Source organism: Pleurodeles waltl, chromosome 3_1, assembly GCF_031143425.1.
Source record: "Pleurodeles waltl isolate 20211129_DDA chromosome 3_1, aPleWal1.hap1.20221129, whole genome shotgun sequence".
Taxonomy (NCBI): domain Eukaryota; kingdom Metazoa; phylum Chordata; class Amphibia; order Caudata; family Salamandridae; genus Pleurodeles; species Pleurodeles waltl.
The window spans coordinates 1,046,708,768-1,046,736,399 of NC_090440.1; positions in this window are offsets into that span (position 1 = coordinate 1,046,708,768).

A 27,632-nucleotide genomic window follows, 5' to 3' on the forward strand; every position below is an offset into this window, starting at 1 on the left:
CATACAGTATTTTTATTCAAATTATGATGTTACCTTTGCATATGTTGCTATAATAACGCAGCTAAGCCAGATTGCTAAAGATTGGGATGCTAAAATAATGAGGGAATTTTTCGAGCCAATGCAACCTTTTGAAACAGCTCACGCTCATAGGGAAAATCTTACCTGCTCGCTATCTGCAGTAGAAATAAGCTTTTTAGATCGCACAGATGATAGAAGGGCACAAATGAATGCGAAATTAGAAAAAGAGCTAAGTAAGAGGACTTCAGTAGATAATTATGCTTTTGCCGCAATAAAAACACAAGGGAGAATAGCTTTAGATGCTTGGCATGTAGGGAAATTTTGCATATATCGTGGTGAATCTTATTATGATAACATTTTCGTAGGAGCAAGTGAATGTAAACATACGTTTATCTTTAAGGCCAAATGGACATTCATGCTGAACGGACTTGACCCTGTCATACCAGGTGTATATTACATTTGTGGGCATAATGCCTATTATCGTCTTCCAAAAGGATGGTGGGGGAGATGTTATCTGGGTATAGTGTTCCCAAAGGTTTATCAACTGGATGACCTATCGATGATTCCAAAGACATCTGGATCCCATCGTATCCAGAAAAGAGAGACCGCAGCTGCTGTGGTAGGAGATATATTTGGAGCAATGATTCCTTCATTGGGAGTTGTGTTGAATTCCATCAAAATAAGAAAGTTGTCTACTATAGTGGATAACATGTTGACAAAGTTTTCAGGTGCTATAATCCTGATGGATGCTGAACTTGCAGCAGAAAGAGCTATGACTCTTCAAAACAGGCTTGCCCTAGACATTCTTTTAGCAAAGGATGGCGGCGTTTGCAAAATGCTTGGTGCGCGTCACTGTTGTACGTATATTCCAGACAACAGTGTGAAGATTAAAACAATGCTTGCTAATCTAACAAAAGAGAGTGCAGATTTGAAGGAATTGAAAGAACCAGGAGTTTGGGAGAAGGTTGGAAAGGGACTTGCTTCAGTGGGAAATTGGCTTGGTGGCATTTGGAATGGAATATTGCTAAAAATAATACAGGGAATACTAATAGTGCTAATTTGCATCTTTGGGATTTGGGGAATAAAAAGAGGAATACTAATGATCATGGCAAGAATTAAGAGAAGGAAGGAAGAGAAAATGATGAAAAGAATGGCAGAAGAATACAAAGCAAGAACAAGGGGAACTAAAAGGCAAAGAGAACTGACAGAATTTTAATGGAATAAAATTTGTGGGATTAGTTTTGTGTGATGACAAGTAGTCATCAGAGGAGGGATTGATGACGCAGAAATGAAGGTTTTACATTTATTAGCGCATAAACGTAGTGCTGCAATAAACAAGTGTGACTTTAACCGAACTAATAAAGATTGTACAGGGACAAATGTGCCCCAGAGTAGTTCGCCAACATTTATAAGCGTGCTTTATATAACGTGATGTATTAGAATTGTATTAATCCGACATAACCGTAAACGTGTGCTATGATTTGCTTGTTTGAAATGTTTTAGCTTAGCATAACTTTAGTGGAGGCTTCGGCCTAGCTGCCTTGTCTCACGGTTTAGATGCTCGTATTTTTCCAATGTGCTAATAAACGTGTATTCTTGCTTGAAGCTGTACTTTTCCAGTGAAGATCGGTTCACATGCTTATCTTTAAGGTTTCGTGCCAGCCTGGCATCTTCTTCTTTGCTCCAAGGTCAATCTGCAGGTGCGGACAATGGAAGCTCTGAAAGTCAGTTAATTGGTAAAATATGTTGCAACTTACGTTCCCGACTCCAAGGATAATGTATGCTTAGGTAGAAGCTTGTGAACTGTTGTTTTTGATTGGACAATTTGAAGCCAACCTATGAACCCTCCAATGGAAGACCCTACTGGATTTGAACTGTTGTTTATTTAAACCCGGTGCACAAGAAGAAAGCAGCCATTTGCCATTACTCGGACACTATAGCCATTTTGACATTGGCCATTACCCGGACATTGGCCGTTGCCCGCCATTTTGCAGGACATTGCAGCCATTATGGCCCATCTTGCAGACATCGTCATTTTGCTATCTTCTAGAGACTTTAAGTAATTCTCGCCCTAGAGACTTTAACTTTGATTTGCCCCTTTGCATGAAGTAGTAGTTGTCCTTTTATCTTGCCGCTGTGAGGCAATTGCTCCGTCCACCCTGCCCCTTTGCCCCGTCCCATGCTGATCGAAACCGGTACCTGTGAGACAAAGACTTCCTTGAATGCTGATCGAACTTGGTAAATATGAAAGGAAAATGTACAATTGCATTGTGTTTTCTTTTTAGGTAACCAACTGCTGATTTTTGATAAGAGCCCTAGTTAGGAGTTTTCCAAATTAATGTTGCTAAATTGTTTTTGCATGAAGTCCCACATGCTGATGCTAATTTGAGGTTAGATGAGGATTCATTTGATGCACGATGCAATTTGAGACCTTGTTGTGCTGACTAATGTATGCAATTAGCCCGTTACAGATTGTAGTGTTAGTGGTTTGTGTTGCTATTATCGAGTGCATTGTTATTCAAATGCTGCATAGATTGCATCTGTTTCGCCGTTATGGACAGCTATTAATGTTCATTTACATATATCATTCGGTGTTGAGACACATTTATATCGTGCTAGCTTTGTTAATATAGGGAAATAAATTCATTAACTTTGAATAAACTGGTGTGGTTATTCATGGCCGAAAGGTCATGGTTCGCCGAAATGTTTTCTGGATTAATTGTGAAGTGTTATGTTGATCAGGGCATTGCTTATGTTCGTTATTGATTATTGATTAGATTAAATTGATTACTCTCGGGTGAAGAGAGCCCCACTTGGTCAAAAGATTCATCGACCCAAGAGCGTCCAGATACAGGTAAATTATTAGGTACGGAACGCTCTATCAGTAGATGGTAGCAGAGGACGGTTTCGACTTTTGGGACCCCACTCGAGACATACATGGTGTTGAATTAAAGGTTCCGACTTTTGGGACCCCGCTCGAGAGGTATATGGTGTAGAATTAGATTTTTCTTGGGTAAAACAGATTGAGAGAATGATGATGGGCTAAGTCCCCCGCGACTTTCCCGGGATCTCGGAGCTTGCGAATGGAGAGAATGGAGGTGTGAGATCGGCGTTGGCGGTACTAGTGACGGTATGAGTGAAGTTAGGATTTTGCGCTTGCACAGCTTATTGCCGCAGGTTGTTTGAAAAGTTTGCTAGGATTTTAGAGAATAGCGGAGGTGCGACTCCGAGTGTAAGAGTAGGGAAGTCGTCGAACTTCATAGAAAATAGCAGAGGTGCGACTCCGAGTGTGAGAGTAGGGAAGTCGTCGAACTTCATGTGTATGTGGCGCTTTGTGCAGAAAAAGGTCCACGTGGTTGTTGTTGTTGAGACGGGCCCTGCGAGGTCAAGAGACTCCGGAGTATGTTGAAAAGTGTATGAGACACTTGTTTTATGTTGTGGTCTGGTCGGTTTAATAGGTTGATCGGGCGTGGTCAACGAGTCGGTACGTGTGTTAAGGGAGTGAGAGAAAACTTCGACTTCGGGCTTTGACAAATTCTAAGTGCACTAGAATAGATCATTGACAAGTTGAGAGCAGAGTCTGCGGGTCAGATTTGCTTGCGAAAGTGGGGACCGAGAAAGATGGAATAACTGCCGAGGCTAGTGAAAAATCCCTAAGGTCCTGAAGCGATTGTGTTACCCTTCCTGTAGTAAACCGACAGATCTGTTTTATTATTATTTGGTTGCTCGCGATATATGCTAGAAGTTGTTACGAGAGGAGCTGAGTGAAGGAGGACAAGCCGCAAGGCTTTGTCAGCCGCAGTGTGTGTGAGTGTGACGTCGCTAGGAGCCGCGCTGGGATATGTTGGTTGCAGAGAAGGGTCGCGCACGGATTGGACGCAGTCCGTGGTGCTCGATTGGAAGGGGAAAGGCAAGCGAAGAGTATTCCGGGAATTAAAGTCACTTATTGATTACAAACTTTGTGAAATAAAAGACGAGAAAATTAAATTTTTTAAAGCATTAAAGAGTGCGATGAAGGGAAAGTCTTACATTAAAGCGAGCATAGGAGAGGAGACGCCACCCGAAGGTACACCAGCTTACATTGTAATGGAGGAAAAGGGGGTAGCTCCGTGCCTTTGGCTAAAGCAATGGCACAAGCTGACAGAGAAACATGGGAGCGTAGCGTTCCCGATCCATGGGACATTCAATATAAGAATACTAGAGAATTTGAGATTCGCGATGTACGACATGAAGGTACCTCCAAGGCCAGCACAGTTTGAGGCTCTAGCGATTTGGGAACTAATGGCTAGACAGCAACAGCAAAAGAAGTTCGAGACTAGGATAAGAAAGGTAGAAAAGACACTAGCGGACGCTAGGTGGGATAATGCACAGAAGGTGTGGAGGTCAGATATATTGCAGGGGATAAAATTGTTTCCCGCAATTGCTAAGGAAGAAGAGGCGACAGGCAAGAAAGCTACCTGTAAGACAAACAGGAGGTGTTCCAAAGATAGAGAAGACGAGTCAGAGGATGAGGAGTTCATCATGCAATTGCTGAACGACCGTCCCCCACCTTATGCAGCGAGTGAACAAGGTCCAAGTACCAGTTCTGCCCCTCCGGCAAAGGTACAGAATAATGAAACTCCGAATTCAGAAACGCCATCGGGATCTAAGGACCCGAGTTTACTGTTCACCCCGCAGATACCGCAGGTTAGGAGAATATATCCAGATGTGCCTATATTGAAAACAGCAGAAAATTATCAGCCGCAGGTCCCAAGGTACTACAGCAGTGACAACAGTACGGGAATGATTCTAGATCCAACCGTAATGGGAGTACAGAATGGTCGCAACCCAACATTGGCACAAGCCGAGTCAACCCAGCTCTTGATGCCTCAAAAGCAGATGCAGGGGGGAACCGCACATGCTCAGATGACGGGGAGTCAGACGGGCATGCCGGCAATGATGACCCATAGTGTGGGAATGAACATGCCTCAGAACCTGGGGAATGGACAGAACCCAGATGCGATAACCCTACCCATTACTGTAGGTCCACCGGTACCTTTGTACACCCAGCCTAACTTAGGTATGAGCGGTCAAGGATCAATGGTGCAGAGTGGGACGGAGAGGAGGTGCATAGAAGACACTCCAGAAACAACTCCGATAGCGGCTCTGCCAACTGGATCTGGGTCCTTGATGGAGTTTAGTCCCATATGTGCTCAGTCAACAGTGGTGAGGTCGAGTCCCCCACTGATGATACCGCTATCATCGAACACTGAAAAGTTGCCGCAACCATCAATGGCAGTCGATGCGAATGCTACACTGATGGGGTTGAATGCGCAACAGCTGACACAGTGGTTCAACAGTCTGAATTCCACACAAAGCTCAGACAGCGGGAAGGGAGAGGACTATCTGAATAGGGTCAGGTTGAACATGGAAGCAGAAGAATTGGTGGAAGGGACTATGGGTTTGAATAGGTTAGAGTCCTACTCGGAAGAAGAGCTGAGGTATCTATGTCCCAGGATTACGAGAGAGGTGAACAAGGTACATAGAAGGTTGCAAGAAATAGCTGACAAAAACGGGGTTGAGATAGACAAGACAAAACACTTGAGCAGGAGCTATAGATTGGATTTCGGGACCACAGACTTTGAACACATGAGGTCACCAGGCATGAAAACACACCTTAGAGAATTGCTGCAGAGTGCACAAGTGTGGAGGTGCTTAGACAAGTGGGAGAGCAGATGGGCAAAGAAAAAGGAAAAGAAGAAGGACAGTGTCCCAGAGCATAAGGAGAAAAGACCACAGAGTAATGATGCAATAACCATGTTACCAATGAGGGAAACAGCAGGGGGAAAATTGATACATGTACCGTGGCACAGAAGCGACATTCAGTCTTTTACGGATGATTTTCCCAAACTGAGAGAGAAACCGATTGAATGGTATCAACAGACTGATAGGTTTGTGAAGCTTGCAAAATGTCTTTGGGAAGACCTGAACACCCTCTTTGAGATTGTGGTTCCTGCAGATTTGTGGGAAGACTGCAAAAGTGCTGTAGGTTGGACGACAAGTGAACCAGAGAGAGACAGGGATACGGGTGCACCATCACCTATGGTAATGAGCTTATACTATAAAGTGATTGAGCATTTGAAGACGAAGGTTGCCGCGAAAAATGTGGATTGGCAGAAGATTGATCGAACTGCCCAAGAGGCTAAAGAGTCGATTCATGGTTACTATGAGAGGTTGTTGAGGGCGTTCAAGAACTACAGTGGCACGGAAACAATAGAGGCGAAGGACATGCTTCATTTTGTGTTTAGATTTGTGGAAGGGCTGAGACCAGAGATAAGCCAGATGATAAAGACGCATTTGATTTGTTGGCAGTCGAAACCGATTGATGAGGTGTTGAATTATGCGAAATACTGTAGCGACGAAATTGAAGTGAAACAGAAAAAGTTGAAAGAGAAAGTGATGATGATGCAGCTTAAAGCAGCTCAGACAGGTTTGCAAGGGTTGCAAGGGTTCCAACAGCAGGTACCGCAGCCGCAGCCGCAGGGAAATATGGTGTTTCAGCCACAGGCGAGAGGCAGAGGCAGAGGAGGTTTTGGGAGTAATGGTCCGGATTTGAACACTGTTGCGATTCCGAATGGTGTGCAGGCAATGAAAAGGGTGATGCCGTGTCACGTGTGCGGAATCGTCGGACATTGGAAACGCGAGTGTCCGATGGTGGTGCAGGAAGGTGCAGGTGTTGGTCAGCAAAACAATGATGTCAATGCATTCCAGACAATGAGGGGACCGAAAATGAGAGGTCCAAACCCAAATTTTCAGACCATAAATCAGCTGCAGGGATTACAGCCTATGCAGCCGCAGCAGATGCAGATGCCCCGTATGCAGATGACGCAAATGCAGCCAATGCAACAGCAGTTCCCCATGGTACCTAATCAGCAAATGCAAATACCTTTGGCACCAGTGAGTCAGCAGCAAGTGATGGTTCCTCCATAGGTCTCGAGTCAAGTGATGAATACAAATGGCACAGTACAACAGTTCCCATTACACAGTGAGAATGGAATAAACAATGAATGGGAGAGTGAAAGTTCAGGAGAGGAGGGAGATTGTGTGCTTGCAGCATCCTTGGAAGTTGATCAAAAGGGTCCATATGTAGAGGGAAGAGTCATGGGTCATCGTGTTTCATTCTTAGTTGACACAGGAGCCACACGTTCAACTGTTAGGAGCATTGAAGTACCAAATTTGCCACTCTCAGGGAGGACAGTTCAAGTAGTGGGAGTAGCAAACAGGCACCTGACGAACCCAATCACAGATCCAGTACCAGTCAGTATTGGTAACTATCAAGGGTTACATAATTTTGTGGTATGTGACTCAAGCCCGATAGCACTGTTAGGGAGAGACCTATTGTGCAAATTGGGATGTTCGATTATGTGTTCGGACGATGGAATTAGAATTCAGACGAACAGTGATGGGGAAGAAGAGGACAGTGTAGAAGGGGATGAGATAGAAACTGTCGATGAAGAATATCCTCTGATTAACCTTTTTCCGATGATAACTGAAGAAGATATTCCAGCTGAATTACGGGAAACAGTAGGAAAAGAAGTGTGGGATATGACAGGAAAGGAGGTGGGATTGGTGAAAGGAGTGGAACCAGTGAAAGTGACAGTAAAACCCAATGTAACCTTTCCCCAGACCCCACAATACCACATGGCACAAGACACCCTCATGAAAGTCGCCCAACTCATTGACGAGTTTGTAAAACAGGGAGTGCTGAAAGAAGTGTTAAGCAGTCAATGTAATTCACCAATCATGGGACTAATAAAGCCGAGTGGAAAGGTCCGAATAGTGCAGGACTTGAGGAAAATAAATGACATCATAGTTAAATGCTGCCCTGTAGTACCGAATCCAGCTGTGATAATGTTTCAAATCCCTTGCGATGCCGAGTGGTTCTCAGTCATCGACTTGTCACAAGCATTCTTTTCGGTGCCTCTTCATGAGGACAGCCAATTTCTCTTTTGTTTCAAATTCTTAGACAGAGTTTACAGTTGGTGTCGAATTCCTCAAGGGTTTTCTGAGTCACCGTCAATTTTCAATCAGATTCTAAAGAAAGACTTGGAAGAGTTAGAATTGCCATTCGAGTCAACACTAGTACAGTACATTGATGACTTACTGATTGCATCTAAGACAGAAAGTGGCTGCACAGCCGATACCATTGCTCTACTGAACCATTTGGGAAGGAATGGACACAAGGTGTCTCCTTCAAAGTTGCAGTTCTGTCAGAAGAAAGTGAAATACTTGGGTCATCAAATAGAGAAGGGGTCACGGAGAATAATGAAGGAAAGAATAACAAGTGTACTTCAAATGAGTCCACCAAAGACAAGGAGGGAGGTGAGGAAGTTTTTGGGGATGGTGAGCTACTGTCGCCAGTGGATTCCCAACTTCTCAACTCTAGCAAAGCCTTTACTGAAACTGACCCAGAAGGATGCCTTGGATGAAATTGAGCTGAAAGGAGATGAGATGGATGCTTTTATTGAATTGAAAGAATGCATGTGCAGGGCTCCAGCTTTAGGTATGCCTGATTACACAAAGCCTTTCACATTGTTTTGTCATGAACGTGATGCATGTTCTTTGTCTGTCTTGACCCAAGCCCATGGTGGCGTAAACAGACCAGTAGAGTATTTTTCAGCTACTTTGGATCCGGTCGCAGCAGCACTGCCAGGGTGTTTGCGCGCCGTAGCAGCAGTTGGTATCAGCCTCACTCAGAGTGAAGGAATAGTGATGGGACACCCATTAACAGTCATGGTCCCTCACTCAGTTGAGATACTTTTGACCCGCTCCCGAACACAACACATGACTGGAGCAAGACTCACAAGGTATGAAACAATAATTCTGGGCTCACCGAATGTGCAGCTGAAAAGGTGCACTGCGTTGAATCCAGCAACCTTGCTTCCCGGTGAAAATGCTGAAATTGAGAACGCTGAAGACGTCGAGCATGACTGCCTTCAGGTGACTGAATTTTGCACAAAACCCCGACCTGACATTAAGAATACTAAGCTTGATGAAAACGACCAAATTGTTTTTGTCGATGGGTCATGTTTAAGAGATGCATTGGGAATTTTGAAAGCAGGATATGCTGTATGTACTGTAACAGGTGTCTTGGAAGCGTCCTGGCTTCATGGAGTCTATTCTGCACAAGTAGCAGAGCTTGTAGCCCTTACAAGAGCATGCCAACTGTCTACATTGATGAAGGTTACCATTTACACTGACAGTCAGTACGGGTTTGGAATTGTGCACGACTTTGGGCAACTATGGTCACAGAGAGGTTTCCTGACCTCTTCAGGGTCCCCAGTGAAAAACGGGGAGAGAATAAGGGAATTGTTACACGCCATTCAGATGCCAGCCGAAATTGCAGTGGAAAAGTGTAGTGCTCATACAAAAGGACAGGACTATGTTTCCCTGGGAAATGCATATGCGGATCAAGTCGCAAGATTTTGTGCCTTGAACTGTATATTGCTCAGGGATGAATGGAATTTGATAAGTGAGCCAGAACTCGAACCAGCTGAAGCATTTGCCTTAAAGGTCGTGGATACAATGGATGAACTAAAAGCATTACAGAATAGCGTCAGGGAGGATGAAAGAGCTTCCTGGATTAAGTCACAATGTACAAAGAGACCAGATGAGTTATGGGTTTCAAATGAGGGAAAATTTGTTTTACCAAATTGTCTCTTATCGCAGCTAGCGCGGTTCTATCATGGGCAGGCTCACCTAGGGAGAGATGCCATGATAAGGTTGTTCAAAACTGATTGGTTTAACCCCAGATTTCGTCAAGCTGCAGAAGCAGTTTGCCATCGTTGTGTCATTTGCCAGCAGATGAACCCAGGAAAGGGAACAGTTGTGAACGCGAGCCACATTGGCAGGGCGAGTGGCCCGTTCAGCAGAATGCAGATGGACTTTATTGAGATGCCTGCGCATGGAGGTCTGAAGTATGTGTTGGTGATTGTGTGCATTTTTAGTCACTGGATTGAAGCATACCCTACACGTAGAAATGACAGCCTTACAGTTGCAAAACTATTGTTGAGGGAGTTGATACCACGTTTCGGATTCCCGATCTCTTTAGAATCAGATAGGGGAAGTCACTTCAATAACGAGGTGATAAAGTTACTTTGCGCAGCGCTGAACATTGAGCAAAAACTGCATTGTAGCTATCGCCCAGAAGCCTCAGGACTGGTGGAGCAGATGAATGGTACACTGAAATCAAGAATGGCGAAAATATGTGCATCGACAAATTTTAAATGGCCTGACGCATTGTCTTTGGTGTTAATGTCAATGAGAAACACCCCTGACAGAAAGACTGGATTGTCCCCGCACGAAATTCTCATGGGCAGGGCCATGAGACTTCCTGCAGTTCCCGCAAACACGCTTTTGAATATTACAGATGATATGGTGTTAGACTACTGCAAAGGTCTGGCTGACGTGGTTCGCTCTTTCTCTCACCAGGTGGAAGCAACCACCTTGCCACCGATCCAAGGTCCAGGACACACACTGAAAGCAGGTGACTGGGTCGTGATAAAGAAGCACGTGAGGAAGTCGTGTCTGGAACCCCGTTGGAAAGGCCCTTTCCAAGTGATCCTGACGACAACTACCGCTGTGAAGTGTGCGGGGGTTCCCAACTGGGTTCACGCCAGTCATACAAAGAAAGTGTTGTGTCCCACAGATGAGGAAGTGGAAGCGCTGAAACTGCCAGTAACTGATAACAAAGTGCTGAGCGCTGAGACAGAGCAAAACAGAACTAGAGGCGAACAGACAGAAATAGAGGAGAGAGAAATATTCTCTGAGGACGAAACAACCGATTCACTTGGGGAAGACCAAGGAGAAACCTCAGACAGCGACGAAGCAGCTGAAGGTAACAAAGAGCCTGAAGCAGCTGAAAGTGACAAAGAGCCTGAGGAGAGTAACGGTGACAAAGGGCTCGAAAGAGGTGAAAAAGCAGGAGAGCCTGATCAGAGGAGGGCTTTCCCAGAAGCAGACGGTACAGAAAGAGAAAAGGAAAACGTGATTGACTCCCCAGAACAAGGGGACAAGGCAGAACAGAACGAAACTGTTCAAACTTCTTCAGAAGAGATCCCAGGTCCATCAAATGGACACAGTGCAAAGAAGAGACAAAGTATATCGCCAGTAAAACTAAGAACTAGAGAAAAGTTGAATGACAGTGAAGGGCCAAGAGTGAAAGAGAAAAGAAAGGAAGTGTCTGTCTTGGTACCAACCTCAAGTGAAGAAAAAGACTTGGCCAAAGAGGAAAGTACCAGTGAGGCAGAATCAAAGAGAGATGCAAAATTGAAAAGGAAAAGGATACCAAACAGGAGATATTCCGGTCCAGAATGGGCATATGCAGTCAATGACGATTGGACCGACGAATTTGCATCTCTTAGCCTCGAGAACGAAGAAGAAGAGATACCAATAGAAAAGAAAAGTTTTATGGACGCTGTTGATTGAAAAAATAAAAAAAAACTGATAAATGACATTGCTTGCTATAATATAACGTGATACAACCAGCTGAGACATTGCTAAACCGGATAAGACATTTGCTAACTTGATAAGACTTTGATAACCTGATTAACTCTTAAACACGATTTGAGACAACGTTGCTAACTGAAAAAAAAAAAAAAAAAAAAAAAGACTGAGTTATTGCCGAATTGAGACAAATGCTGCTAACCGATAAGTGACTGAGCTCCTGAAGAAGACGGTGTGAACATTGCGCTCGTTAAGCTTTGTAACTAATTGCTAAATCGTTTCTTTTATAGGTGCTTCTAGCTCTCTGATTCTATACAGATCATGACTAGGTACGCTACACAAAACAGTAGAATGAAATATTGTAAATATGCGTGTATAGGCTTGATAACTGCATTTGTACTAATAATAATGGCAATAGTGCTTGCAATGCGTGGTAAGGGTGAGAATGAGAAAATTGATGCTTCTACCTATGCTCCTGTTACTGTCACTGAACTAACTGCATTGAAAAGACTAGAATTAGATGAGGGACACTTGCATGATAAGAAGGAACTTTCGTATAATGTTTTCTATCGCTTACTGACAGAATATGTTGAGACTATGGATGCGAAAGATTGTTATGTGTGTACACAGATACCGACATCGGTAACGGAAGGGGTGACTTATCATCACATGCCTCTTACATATGGGATTACATGTAGTATAGTAACTTCTAGATTTTATGGTCAAACTAACATACAGTATTTTTATTCAAATTATGATGTTACCTTTGCATATGTTCCTATAATAACGCAGCTAAGCCAGATTGCTAAAGATTGGGATGCTAAAAAAATGAGGGAATTTTTCGAGCCAATGCAACCTTTTGAAACAGCTCACGCTCATAGGGAAAATCTTACCTGCTCGCTATCTGCAGTAGAAATAAGCTTTTTAGATCGCACAGATGATAGAAGGGCACAAATGAATGCAAAATTAGAAAAAGAGCTAAGTAAGAGGACTTCAGTAGATAATTATGCTTTTGCCGCAATAAAAACACAAGGGAGAATAGCTTTAGATGCTTGGCATGTAGGGAAATTTTGCATATATCGTGGTGAATCTTATTATGATAACATTTTCGTAGGAGCAAGTGAATGTAAACATACGTTTATCTTTAAGGCCAAATGGACATTCATGCTGAACGGACTTGACCCTGTCATACCAGGTGTATATTACATTTGTGGGCATAATGCCTATTATCGTCTTCCAAAAGGATGGTGGGGGAGATGTTATCTGGGTATAGTGTTCCCAAAGGTTTATCAACTGGATGACCTATCGATGATTCCAAAGACATCTGGATCCCATCGTATCCAGAAAAGAGAGACCGCAGCTGCTGTGGTAGGAGATATATTTGGAGCCATGATTCCTTCATTGGGAGTTGTGTTGAATTCCATCAAAATAAGAAAGTTGTCTACTATAGTGGATAACATGTTGACAAAGTTTTCAGGTGCTATAATCCTGATGGATGCTGAACTTGCAGCAGAAAGAGCTATGACTCTTCAAAACAGGCTTGCCCTAGACATTCTTTTAGCAAAGGATGGCGGCGTTTGCAAAATGCTTGGTGCGCGTCACTGTTGTACGTATATTCCAGACAACAGTGTGAAGATTAAAACAATGCTTGCTAATCTAACAAAAGAGAGTGCAGATTTGAAGGAATTGAAAGAACCAGGAGTTTGGGAGAAGGTTGGAAAGGGACTTGCTTCAGTGGGAAATTGGCTTGGTGGCATTTGGAATGGAATATTGCTAAAAATAATACAGGGAATACTAATAGTGCTAATTTGCATCTTTGGGATTTGGGGAATAAAAAGAGGAATACTAATGATCATGGCAAGAATTAAGAGAAGGAAGGAAGAGAAAATGATGAAAAGAATGGCAGAAGAATACAAAGCAAGAACAAGGGGAACTAAAAGGCAAAGAGAACTGACAGAATTTTAATGGAATAAAATTTGTGGGATTAGTTTTGTGTGATGACAAGTAGTCATCAGAGGAGGGATTGATGACGCAGAAATGAAGGTTTTACATTTATTAGCGCATAAACGTAGTGCTGCAATAATCAAGTGTGACTTTAACCGAACTAATAAAGATTGTACAGGGACAAATGTGCCCCCAGAGTAGTTCGCCAACATTTATAAGCGTGCTTTATATAACGTGATGTATTAGAATTGTATTAATCCGACATAACCGTAAACGTGTGCTATGATTTGCTTGTTTGAAATGTTTTAGCTTAGCATAACTTTAGTGGAGGCTTCGGCCTAGCTGCCTTGTCTCACGGTTTAGATGCTCGTATTTTTCCAATGTGCTAATAAACGTGTATTCTTGCTTGAAGCTGTACTTTTCCAGTGAAGATCGGTTCACATGCTTATCTTTAAGGTTTCGTGCCAGCCTGGCATCTTCTTCTTTGCTCCAAGGTCAATCTGCAGGTGCGGACAATGGAAGCTCTGAAAGTCAGTTAATTGGTAAAATATGTTGCAACTTACGTTCCCGACTCCAAGGATAATGTATGCTTAGGTAGAAGCTTGTGAACTGTTGTTTTTGATTGGACAATTTGAAGCCAACCTATGAACCCTCCAATGGAAGACCCTACTGGATTTGAACTGTTGTTTATTTAAACCCGGTGCACAAGAAGAAAGCAGCCATTTGCCATTACTCGGACACTATAGCCATTTTGACATTGGCCATTACCCGGACATTGGCCGTTGCCCGCCATTTTGCAGGACATTGCAGCCATTATGGCCCATCTTGCAGACATCGTCATTTTGCTATCTTCTAGAGACTTTAAGTAATTCTCGCCCTAGAGACTTTAACTTTGATTTGCCCCTTTGCATGAAGTAGTAGTTGTCCTTTTATCTTGCCGCTGTGAGGCAATTGCTCCGTCCACCCTGCCCCTTTGCCCCGTCCCATGCTGATCGAAACCGGTACCTGTGAGACAAAGACTTCCTTGAATGCTGATCGAACTTGGTAAATATGAAAGGAAAATGTACAATTGCATTGTGTTTTCTTTTTAGGTAACCAACTGCTGATTTTTGATAAGAGCCCTAGTTAGGAGTTTTCCAAATTAATGTTGCTAAATTGTTTTTGCATGAAGTCCCACATGCTGATGCTAATTTGAGGTTAGATGAGGATTCATTTGATGCACGATGCAATTTGAGACCTTGTTGTGCTGACTAATGTATGCAATTAGCCCGTTACAGATTGTAGTGTTAGTGGTTTGTGTTGCTATTATCGAGTGCATTGTTATTCAAATGCTGCATAGATTGCATCTGTTTCGCCGTTATGGACAGCTATTAATGTTCATTTACATATATCATTTGGTGTTGAGACACATTTATATCGTGCTAGCTTTGTTAATATAGGGAAATAAATTCATTAACTTTGAATAAACTGGTGTGGTTATTCATGGCCGAAAGGTCATGGTTCGCCGAAATGTTTTCTGGATTAATTGTGAAGTGTTATGTTGATCAGGGCATTGCTTATGTTCGTTATTGATTATTGATTAGATTAAATTGATTACTCTCGGGTGAAGAGAGCCCCACTTGGTCAAAAGATTCATCGACCCAAGAGCGTCCAGATACAGGTAAATTATTAGGTACGGAACGCTCTATCAGTAGATGGTAGCAGAGGACGGTTTCGACTTTTGGGACCCCACTCGAGACATACATGGTGTTGAATTAAAGGTTCCGACTTTTGGGACCCCGCTCGAGAGGTATATGGTGTAGAATTAGATTTTTCTTGGGTAAAACAGATTGAGAGAATGATGATGGGCTAAGTCCCCCGCGACTTTCCCGGGATCTCGGAGCTTGCGAATGGAGAGAATGGAGGTGTGAGATCGGCGTTGGCGGTACTAGTGACGGTATGAGTGAAGTTAGGATTTTGCGCTTGCACAGCTTATTGCCGCAGGTTGTTTGAAAAGTTTGCTAGGATTTTAGAGAATAGCGGAGGTGCGACTCCGAGTGTAAGAGTAGGGAAGTCGTCGAACTTCATAGAAAATAGCGGAGGTGCGACTCCGAGTGTGAGAGTAGGGAAGTCGTCGAACTTCATGTGTATGTGGCGCTTTGTGCAGAAAAAGGTCCACGTGGTTGTTGTTGTTGAGACGGGCCCTGCGAGGTCAAGAGACTCCGGAGTATGTTGAAAAGTGTATGAGACACTTGTTTTATGTTGTGGTCTGGTCGGTTTAATAGGTTGATCGGGCGTGGTCAACGAGTCGGTACGTGTGTTAAGGGAGTGAGAGAAAACTTCGACTTCGGGCTTTGACAAATTCTAAGTGCACTAGAATAGATCATTGACAAGTTGAGAGCAGAGTCTGCGGGTCAGATTTGCTTGCGAAAGTGGGGACCGAGAAAGATGGAATAACTGCCGAGGCTAGTGAAAAATCCCTAAGGTCCTGAAGCGATTGTGTTACCCTTCCTGTAGTAAACCGACAGATCTGTTTTATTATTATTTGGTTGCTCGCGATATACGCTAGAAGTTGTTACGAGAGGAGCTGAGTGAAGGAGGACAAGCCGCAAGGCTTTGTCAGCCGCAGTGTGTGTGAGTGTGACGTCGCTAGGAGCCGCGCTGGGATAGGTTGGTTGCAGAGAAGGGTCGCGCACGGATTGGACGCAGTCCGTGGGGCTCGATTGGAAGGGGAAAGGCAAGCGAAGAGTATTCCGGGAATTAAAGTCACTTATTGATTACAAACTTTGTGAAATAAAAGACGAGAAAATAAAAAATTTTAAAGCATTAAAGAGTGCGATGAAGGGAAAGTCTTACATTAAAGCGAGCGTAGGAGAGGAGACGCCACCCGAAGGTACACCAGCTTACATTGTAATGGAGGAAAAGGGGGTAGCTCCGTGCCTTTGGCTAAAGCAATGGCACAAGCTGACAGAGAAACATGGGAGCGTAGCGTTCCCGATCCATGGGACATTCAATATAAGAATACTAGAGAATTTGAGATTCGCGATGTACGACATGAAGGTACCTCCAAGGCCAGCACAGTTTGAGGCTCTAGCGATTTGGGAACTAATGGCTAGACAGCAACAGCAAAAGAAGTTCGAGACTAGGATAAGAAAGGTAGAAAAGACACTAGCGGACGCTAGGTGGGATAATGCACAGAAGGTGTGGAGGTCAGATATATTGCAGGGGATAAAATTGTTTCCCGCAATTGCTAAGGAAGAAGAGGCGACAGGCAAGAAAGCTACCTGTAAGACAAACAGGAGGTGTTCCAAAGATAGAGAAGACGAGTCAGAGGATGAGGAGTTCATCATGCAATTGCTGAACGACCGTCCCCCACCTTATGCAGCGAGTGAACAAGGTCCAAGTACCAGTTCTGCCCCTCCGGCAAAGGTACAGAATAATGAAACTCCGAATTCAGAAACGCCATCGGGATCTAAGGACCCGAGTTTACTGTTCACCCCGCAGATACCGCAGGTTAGGAGAATATATCCAGATGTGCCTATATTGAAAACAGCAGAAAATTATCAGCCGCAGGTCCCAAGGTACTACAGCAGTGACAACAGTACGGGAATGATTCTAGATCCAACCGTAATGGGAGTACAGAATGGTCGCAACCCAACATTGGCACAAGCCGAGTCAACCCAGCTCTTGATGCCTCAAAAGCAGATGCAGGGGGGAACCGCACATGCTCAGATGACGGGGAGTCAGACGGGCATGCCGGCAATGATGACCCATAGTGTGGGAATGAACATGCCTCAGAACCTGGGGAATGGACAGAACCCAGATGCGATAACCCTACCCATTACTGTAGGTCCACCGGTACCTTTGTACACCCAGCCTAACTTAGGTATGAGCGGTCAAGGATCAATGGTGCAGAGTGGGACGGAGAGGAGGTGCATAGAAGACACTCCAGAAACAACTCCGATAGCGGCTCTGCCAACTGGATCTGGGTCCTTGATGGAGTTTAGTCCCATATGTGCTCAGTCAACAGTGGTGAGGTCGAGTCCCCCACTGATGATACCGCTATCATCGAACACTGAAAAGTTGCCGCAACCATCAATGGCAGTCGATGCGAATGCTACACTGATGGGGTTGAATGCGCAACAGCTGACACAGTGGTTCAACAGTCTGAATTCCACACAAAGCTCAGACAGCGGGAAGGGAGAGGACTATCTGAATAGGGTCAGGTTGAACATGGAAGCAGAAGAATTGGTGGAAGGGACTATGGGTTTGAATAGGTTAGAGTCCTACTCGGAAGAAGAGCTGAGGTATCTATGTCCCAGGATTACGAGAGAGGTGAACAAGGTACATAGAAGGTTGCAAGAAATAGCTGACAAAAACGGGGTTGAGATAGACAAGACAAAACACTTGAGCAGGAGCTATAGATTGGATTTCGGGACCACAGACTTTGAACACATGAGGTCAGCAGGCATGAAAACACACCTTAGAGAATTGCTGCAGAGTGCACAAGTGTGGAGGTGCTTAGACAAGTGGGAGAGCAGATGGGCAAAGAAAAAGGAAAAGAAGAAGGACAGTGTCCCAGAGCATAAGGAGAAAAGACCACAGAGTAGTGATGCAATAACCATGTTACCAATGAGGGAAACAGCAGGGGGAAAATTGATACATGTACCGTGGCACAGAAGCGACATTCAGTCTTTTACGGATGATTTTCCCAAACTGAGAGAGAAACCGATTGAGTGGTATCAACAGACTGATAGGTTTGTGAAGCTTGCAAAATGTCTTTGGGAAGACCTGAACACCCTCTTTGAGATTGTGGTTCCGGCAGATTTGTGGGAAGACTGCAAAAGGGCTGTAGGTTGGACGACAAGTGAACCAGAGAGAGACAGGGATACGGGTGCACCATCACCTATGGTAATGAGCTTATACTATAAAGTGATTGAGCATTTGAAGACGAAGGTTGCCGCGAAAAATGTGGATTGGCAGAAGATTGATCGAACTGCCCAAGAGGCTAAAGAGTCGATTCATGGTTACTATGAGAGGTTGTTGAGGGCGTTCAAGAACTACAGTGGCACGGAAACAATAGAGGCGAAGGACATGCTTCATTTTGTGTTTAGATTTGTGGAAGGGCTGAGACCAGAGATAAGCCAGATGATAAAGACGCATTTGATTTGTTGGCAGTCGAAACCGATTGATGAGGTGTTGAATTATGCGAAATACTGTAGCGACGAAATTGAAGTGAAACAGAAAAAGTTGAAAGAGAAAGTGATGATGATGCAGCTTAAAGCAGCTCAGACAGGTTTGCAAGGGTTGCAAGGGTTCCAACAGCAGGTACCGCAGCCGCAGCCGCAGGGAAATATGGTGTTTCAGCCACAGGCGAGAGGCAGAGGCAGAGGAGGTTTTGGGAGTAATGGTCCGGATTTGAACACTGTTGCGATTCCGAATGGTGTGCAGGCAATGAAAAGGGTGATGCCGTGTCACGTGTGCGGAATCGTCGGACATTGGAAACGCGAGTGTCCGATGGTGGTGCAGGAAGGTGCAGGTGTTGGTCAGCAAAACAATGATGTCAATGCATTCCAGACAATGAGGGGACCGAAAATGAGAGGTCCAAACCCAAATTTTCAGACCATAAATCAGCTGCAGGGATTACAGCCTATGCAGCCGCAGCAGATGCAGATGCCCCGTATGCAGATGACGCAAATGCAGCCAATGCAACAGCAGTTCCCCATGGTACCTAATCAGCAAATGCAAATACCTTTGGCACCAGTGAGTCAGCAGCAAGTGATGGTTCCTCCACAGGTCTCGAGTCAAGTGATGAATACAAATGGCACAGTACAACAGTTCCCATTACACAGTGAGAATGGAATAAACAATGAATGGGAGAGTGAAAGTTCAGGAGAGGAGGGAGATTGTGTGCTTGCAGCATCCTTGGAAGTTGATCAAAAGGGTCCATATGTAGAGGGAAGAGTCATGGGTCATCGTGTTTCATTCTTAGTTGACACAGGAGCCACACGTTCAACTGTTAGGAGCATTGAAGTACCAAATTTGCCACTCTCAGGGAGGACAGTTCAAGTAGTGGGAGTAGCAAACAGGCACCTGACGAACCCAATCACAGATCCAGTACCAGTCAGTATTGGTAACTATCAAGGGTTACATAATTTTGTGGTATGTGACTCAAGCCCGATAGCACTGTTAGGGAGAGACCTATTGTGCAAATTGGGATGTTCGATTATGTGTTCGGACGATGGAATTAGAATTCAGACGAACAGTGATGGGGAAGAAGAGGACAGTGTAGAAGGGGATGAGATGGAAACTGTCGATGAAGAATATTCTCTGATTAACCTTTTTCCGATGATAACTGAAGAAGATATTCCCGCTGAATTACGGGAAACAGTAGGAAAAGAAGTGTGGGATATGACAGGAAAGGAGGTGGGATTGGTGAAAGGAGTGGAACCAGTGAAAGTGACAGTAAAACCCAATGTAACCTTTCCCCAGACCCCACAATACCACATGGCACAAGACACCCTCATGAAAGTCGCCCAACTCATTGACGAGTTTGTAAAACAGGGAGTGCTGAAAGAAGTGTTAAGCAGTCCATGTAATTCACCAATCATGGGACTAATAAAGCCGAGTGGAAAGGTCCGAATAGTGCAGGACTTGAGGAAAATAAATGACATCATAGTTAAATGCTGCCCTGTAGTACCGAATCCAGCTGTGATAATGTTTCAAATCCCTTGCGATGCCGAGTGGTTTTCAGTCATCGACTTGTCACAAGCATTCTTTTCGGTGCCTCTTCATGAGGACAGCCAATTTCTCTTTTGTTTCAAATTCTTAGACAGAGTTTATAGTTGGTGTCGAATTCCTCAAGGGTTTTCTGAGTCACCGTCAATTTTCAATCAGATTCTAAAGAAAGACTTGGAAGAGTTAGAATTGCCATATGAGTCAACACTAGTACAGTACATTGATGACTTACTGATTGCATCTAAGACAGAAAGTGGCTGCACAGCCGACACCATTGCTCTACTGAACCATTTGGGAAGGAATGGACACAAGGTGTCTCCTTCAAAGTTGCAGTTCTGTCAGAAGAAAGTGAAATACTTGGGTCATCAAATAGAGAAGGGGTCACGGAGAATAATGAAGGAAAGAATAACAAGTGTACTTCAAATGAGTCCACCAAAGACAAGGAGGGAGGTGAGGAAGTTTTTGGGGATGGTGAGCTACTGTCGCCAGTGGATTCCCAACTTCTCAACTCTAGCAAAGCCTTTACTGAAACTGACCCAGAAGGCTGCCTTGGATGAAATTGAGCTGAAAGGAGATGAGATGGATGCTTTTATTGAATTGAAAGAATGCATGTGCAGGGCTCCAGCTTTAGGTATGCCTGATTACACAAAGCCTTTCACATTGTTTTGTCATGAACGTGATGCATGTTCTTTGTCTGTCTTGACCCAAGCCCATGGTGGCGTAAACAGACCAGTAGCGTATTTTTCAGCTACTTTGGATCCGGTCGCAGCAGCACTGCCAGGGTGTTTGCGCGCCGTAGCAGCAGTTGGTATCAGCCTCACTCAGAGTGAAGGAATAATGATGGGACACCCATTAACAGTCATGGTCCCTCACTCAGTTGAGATACTTTTGACCCGCTCCCGAACACAACACATGACTGGAGCAAGACTCACAAGGTATGAAACAATAATTCTGGGCTCACCGAATGTGCAGCTGAAAAGGTGCACTGCGTTGAATCCAGCAACCTTGCTTCCCGGTGAAAATGCTGAAATTGAGAACGCTGAAGACGTCGAGCATGACTGCCTTCAGGTGACTGAATTTTGCACAAAACCCCGACCTGACATTAAGGATACTAAGCTTGATGAAAACGACCAAATTGTTTTTGTCGATGGGTCATGTTTAAGAGATGCATTGGGAATTTTGAAAGCAGGATATGCTGTATGTACTGTAACAGGTGTCTTGGAAGCGTCCTGGCTTCAAGGAGTCTATTCTGCACAAGTAGCAGAGCTTGTAGCCCTTACAAGAGCATGCCAACTGTCTACATTGATGAAGGTTACCATTTACACTGACAGTCAGTACGGGTTTGGAATTGTGCACGACTTTGGGCAACTATGGTCACAGAGAGGTTTCCTGACCTCTTCAGGGTCCCCAGTGAAAAACGGGGAGAGAATAAGGGAATTGTTACACGCCATTCAGATGCCAGCCGAAATTGCAGTGGAAAAGTGTAGTGCTCATACAAAAGGACAGGACTATGTTTCCCTGGGAAATGCATATGCGGATCAAGTCGCAAGATTTTGTGCCTTGAACTGTATATTGCTCAGGGATGAATGGAATTTGATAAGTGAGCCAGAACTCGAACCAGCTGAAGCATTTGCCTTAAAGGTCGTGGATACAATGGATGAACTAAAAGCATTACAGAATAGCGTCAGGGAGGATGAAAGAGCTTCCTGGATTAAGTCACAATGTACAAAGAGACCAGATGAGTTATGGGTTTCAAATGAGGGAAAATTTGTTTTACCAAATTGTCTCTTATCGCAGCTAGCGCGGTTCTATCATGGGAAGGCTCACCTAGGGAGAGATGCCATGATAAGGTTGTTCAAAACTGATTGGTTTAACCCCAGATTTCGTCAAGCTGCAGAAGCAGCTTGCCATCGTTGTGTCATTTGCCAGCAGATGAACCCAGGAAAGGGAACAGTTGTGAACGCGAGCCACATTGGCAGGGCGAGTGGCCCGTTCAGCAGAATGCAGATGGACTTTATTGAGATGCCTGCGCATGGAGGTCTGAAGTATGTGTTGGTGATTGTGTGCATTTTTAGTCACTGGATTGAAGCATACCCTACACGTAGAAATGACAGCCTTACAGTTGCAAAACTATTGTTGAGGGAGTTGATACCACGTTTCGGATTCCCGATCTCTTTAGAATCAGATAGGGGAAGTCACTTCAATAACGAGGTGATAAAGTTACTTTGCGCAGCGCTGAACATTGAGCAAAAACTGCATTGTAGCTATCGCCCAGAAGCCTCAGGACTGGTGGAGCAGATGAATGGTACACTGAAATCAAGAATGGCGAAAATATGTGCATCGACAAATTTTAAATGGCCTGACGCATTGCCTTTGGTGTTAATGTCAATGAGAAACACCCCTGACAGAAAGACTGGATTGTCCCCGCACGAAATTCTCATGGGCAGGGCCATGAGACTTCCTGCAGTTCCCGCAAACACGCTTTTGAATATTACAGATGATATGGTGTTAGACTACTGCAAAGGTCTGGCTGACGTGGTTCGCTCTTTCTCTCACCAGGTGGAAGCAACCACCTTGCCACCGATCCAAGGTCCAGGACACACACTGAAAGCAGGTGACTGGGTCGTGATAAAGAAGCACGTGAGGAAGTCGTGTCTGGAACCCCGTTGGAAAGGCCCTTTCCAAGTGATCCTGACGACAACTACCACTGTGAAGTGTGCGGGGGTTCCCAACTGGGTTCACGCCAGTCATACAAAGAAAGTGTTGTGTCCCACAGATGAGGAAGTGGAAGCGCTGAAACTGCCAGTAACTGATAACAAAGTGCTGAGCGCTGAGACAGAGCAAAACAGAACAAGAGGCAAACAGACAGAAATAGAGGAGAGAGAAATATTCTCTGAGGACGAAACAACCGATTCACTTGGGGAAGACCAAGGAGAAACCTCAGACAGCGACGAAGCAGCTGAAGGTAACAAAGAGCCTGAAGCAGCTGAAAGTGACAAAGAGCCTGAGGAGAGTAACGGTGACAAAGGGCTCGAAAGAGGTGAAAAAGCAGGAGAGCCTGATCAGAGGAGGGCTTTCCCAGAAGCAGACGGTACAGAAAGAGAAAAGGAAAACGTGATTGACTCCCCAGAACAAGGGGACAAGGCAGAACAGAACGAAACTGTTCAAACTTCTTCAGAAGAGATCCCAGGTCCATCAAATGGACACAGTGCAAAGAAGAGACAAAGTATATCGCCAGTAAAACTAAGAACTAGAGAAAAGTTGAATGACAGTGAAGGGCCAAGAGTGAAAGAGAAAAGAAAGGAAGTGTCTGTCTTGGTACCAACCTCAAGTGAAGAAAAAGACTTGGCCAAAGAGGAAAGTACCAGTGAGGCAGAATCAAAGAGAGATGCAAAATTGAAAAGGAAAATGATACCAAACAGGAGATATTCCGGTCCAGAATGGGCATATGCAGTCAATGACGATTGGACCGACGAATTTGCATCTCTTAGCCTCGAGAACGAAGAAGAAGAGATACCAATAGAAAAGAAAAGTTTTATGGACGCTATTGATTGAAAAAAAAAAAAAAAAAAAAACTGATAAATGACATTGCTTGCTATAATATAACGTGATACAACCAGCTGAGACATTGCTAAACCGGATAAGACATTTGCTAACTTGATAAGATTTTGATAACCTGATTGACTCTTAAACACGATTTGAGACAACGTTGCTAACTGAAAAAAAAAAAAAAAAAAAAAAGACTGAGTTATTGCCGAATTGAGACAAATGCTGCTAACCGATAAGTGACTGAGCTCCTGAAGAAGACGGTGTGAACATTGCGCTCGTTAAGCTTTGTAACTAATTGCTAAATCGTTTCTTTTATAGGTGCTTCTAGCTCTCTGATTCTATACAGATCATGACTAGGTACGCTACACAAAACAGTAGAATGAAATATTGTAAATATGCGTGTATAGGCTTGATAACTGCATGTGTACTAATAATAATGGCAATAGTGCTTGCAATGCGTGGTAAGGGTGAGAATGAGAAAATTGATGCTTCTACCTATGCTCCTGTTACTGTCACTGAACTAACTGCATTGAAAAGACTAGAATTAGATGAGGGACACTTGCATGAGAAGAAGGAACTTTCGTATAATGTTTTCTATCGCTTACTGACAGAATATGTTGAGACTATGGATGCGAAAGATTGTTATGTGTGTACACAGATACCGACATCGGTAACGGAAGGGGTGACTTATCATCACATGCCTCTTACATATGGGATTACATGTAGTATAGTAACTTCTAGATTTTATGGTCAAACTAACATACAGTATTTTTATTCAAATTATGATGTTACCTTTGCATATGTTCCTATAATAACGCAGCTAAGCCAGATTGCTAAAGATTGGGATGCTAAAATAATGAGGGAATTTTTCGAGCCAATGCAACCTTTTGAAACAGCTCACGCTCATAGGGAAAATCTTACCTGCTCACTATCTGCAGTAGAAATAAGCTTTTTAGATCGCACAGATGATAGAAGGGCACAAATGAATGCGAAATTAGAAAAAGAGCTAAGTAAGAGGACTTCAGTAGATAATTATGCTTTTGCCGCAATAAAAACACAAGGGAGAATAGCTTTAGATGCTTGGCATGTAGGGAAATTTTGCATATATCGTGGTGAATCTTATTATGATAACATTTTCGTAGGAGCAAGTGAATGTAAACATACGTTTATCTTTAAGGCCAAATGGACATTCATGCTGAACGGACTTGACCCTGTCATACCAGGTGTATATTACATTTGTGGGCATAATGCCTATTATCGTCTTCCAAAAGGATGGTGGGGGAGATGTTATCTGGGTATAGTGTTCCCAAAGGTTTATCAACTGGATGACCTATCGATGATTCCAAAGACATCTGGATCCCATCGTATCCAGAAAAGAGAGACCGCAGCTGCTGTGGTAGGAGATATATTTGGAGCCATGATTCCTTCATTGGGAGTTGTGTTGAATTCCATCAAAATAAGAAAGTTGTCTACTATAGTGGATAACATGTTGACAAAGTTTTCAGGTGCTATAATCCTGATGGATGCTGAACTTGCAGCAGAAAGAGCTATGACTCTTCAAAACAGGCTTACCCTAGACATTCTTTTAGCAAAGGATGGCGGCGTTTGCAAAATGCTTGGTGCGCGTCACTGTTGTACGTATATTCCAGACAACAGTGTGAAGATTAAAACAATGCTTGCTAATCTAACAAAAGAGAGTGCAGATTTGAAGGAATTGAAAGAACCAGGAGTTTGGGAGAAGGTTGGAAAGGGACTTGCTTCAGTGGGAAATTGGCTTGGTGGCATTTGGAATGGAATATTGCTAAAAATAATACAGGGAATACTAATAGTGCTAATTTGCATCTTTGGGATTTGGGGAATAAAAAGAGGAATACTAATGATCATGGCAAGAATTAAGAGAAGGAAGGAAGAGAAAATGATGAAAAGAATGGCAGAAGAATACAAAGCAAGAACAAGGGGAACTAAAAGGCAAAGAGAACTGACAGAATTTTAATGGAATAAAATTTGTGGGATTAGTTTTGTGTGATGACAAGTAGTCATCAGAGGAGGGATTGATGACGCAGAAATGAAGGTTTTATATTTATTAGCGCATAAACGTAGTGCTGCAATAATCAAGTGTGACTTTAACCGAACTAATAAAGATTGTACAGGGACAAATGTGCCCTCAGAGTAGTTCGCCAACATTTATAAGCGTGCTTTATATAACGTGATGTATTAGAATTGTATTAATCCGACATAACCGTAAACGTGTGCTATGATTTGCTTGTTTGAAATGTTTTAGCTTAGCATAACTTTAGTGGAGGCTTCGGCCTAGCTGCCTTGTCTCACGGTTTAGATGCTCGTATTTTTCAAATGTGCTAATAAACGTGTATTCTTGCTTGAAGCTGTACTTTTCCAGTGAAGATCGGTTCACATGCTTATCTTTAAGGTTTCGTGCCAGCCTGGCATCTTCTTCTTTGCTCCAAGGTCAATCTGCAGGTGCGGACAATGGAAGCTCTGAAAGTCAGTTAATTGGTAAAATATGTTGCAACTTACGTTCCCGACTCCAAGGATAATGTATGCTTAGGTAGAAGCTTGTGAACTGTTGTTTTTGATTGGACAATTTGAAGCCAACCTATGAACCCTCCAATGGAAGACCCTACTGGATTTGAACTGTTGTTTATTTAAACCCGGTGCACAAGAAGAAAGCAGCCATTTGCCATTACTCGGACACTATAGCCATTTTGACATTGGCCATTACCCGGACATTGGCCGTTGCCCGCCATTTTGCAGGACATTGCAGCCATTATGGCCCATCTTGCAGACATCGTCATTTTGCTATCTTCTAGAGACTTTAAGTAATTCTCGCCCTAGAGACTTTAACTTTGATTTGCCCCTTTGCATGAAGTAGTAGTTGTCCTTTTATCTTGCCGCTGTGAGGCAATTGCTCCGTCCACCCTGCCCCTTTGCCCCGTCCCATGCTGATCGAAACCGGTACCTGTGAGACAAAGACTTCCTTGAATGCTGATCGAACTTGGTAAATATGAAAGGAAAATGTACAATTGCATTGTGTTTTCTTTTTAGGTAACCAACTGTTGATTTTTGATAAGAGCCCTAGTTAGGAGTTTTCCAAATTAATGTTGCTAAATTGTTTTTGCATGAAGTCCCACATGCTGATGCTAATTTGAGGTTAGATGAGGATTCATTTGATGCACGATGCAATTTGAGACCTTGTTGTGCTGACTAATGTATGCAATTAGCCCGTTACAGATTGTAGTGTTAGTGGTTTGTGTTGCTATTATCGAGTGCATTGTTATTCAAATGCTGCATAGATTGCATCTGTTTCGCCGTTATGGACAGCTATTAATGTTCATTTACATATATCATTTGGTGTTGAGACACATTTATATCGTGCTAGCTTTGTTAATATAGGGAAATAAATTCATTAACTTTGAATAAACTGGTGTGTTATTCATGGCCGAAAGGTCATGGTTCGCCGAAATGTTTTCTGGATTAATTGTGAAGTGTTATGTTGATCAGGGCATTGCTTATGTTCGTTATTGATTATTGATTAGATTAAATTGATTACTCTCGGGTGAAGAGAGCCCCACTTGGTCAAAAGATTCATCGACCCAAGAGCGTCCAGATACAGGTAAATTATTATGTACGGAACGCTCTATCAAGTGGCACAGCACCCCTCAGCCACTGTGGTCACACTTTGAGAAGCTTGTGCAGGACAGGGAGGCCAGGTGAGGAGCACACTGCAAGCCAGCAAAATGGGGCACTCCACAAACTACCTGCGTCATTGTGACCTCCCTTATTGACAGTGTCAGACAGCAGGGAGTTACGAACACAAAGTAGGCACCATTGTGGCAGGAGATGGGCTCACCAAGCAACTCACTCTAGATGGAGCCAGAGGAAAGTAATCAAGCAGGCCACGG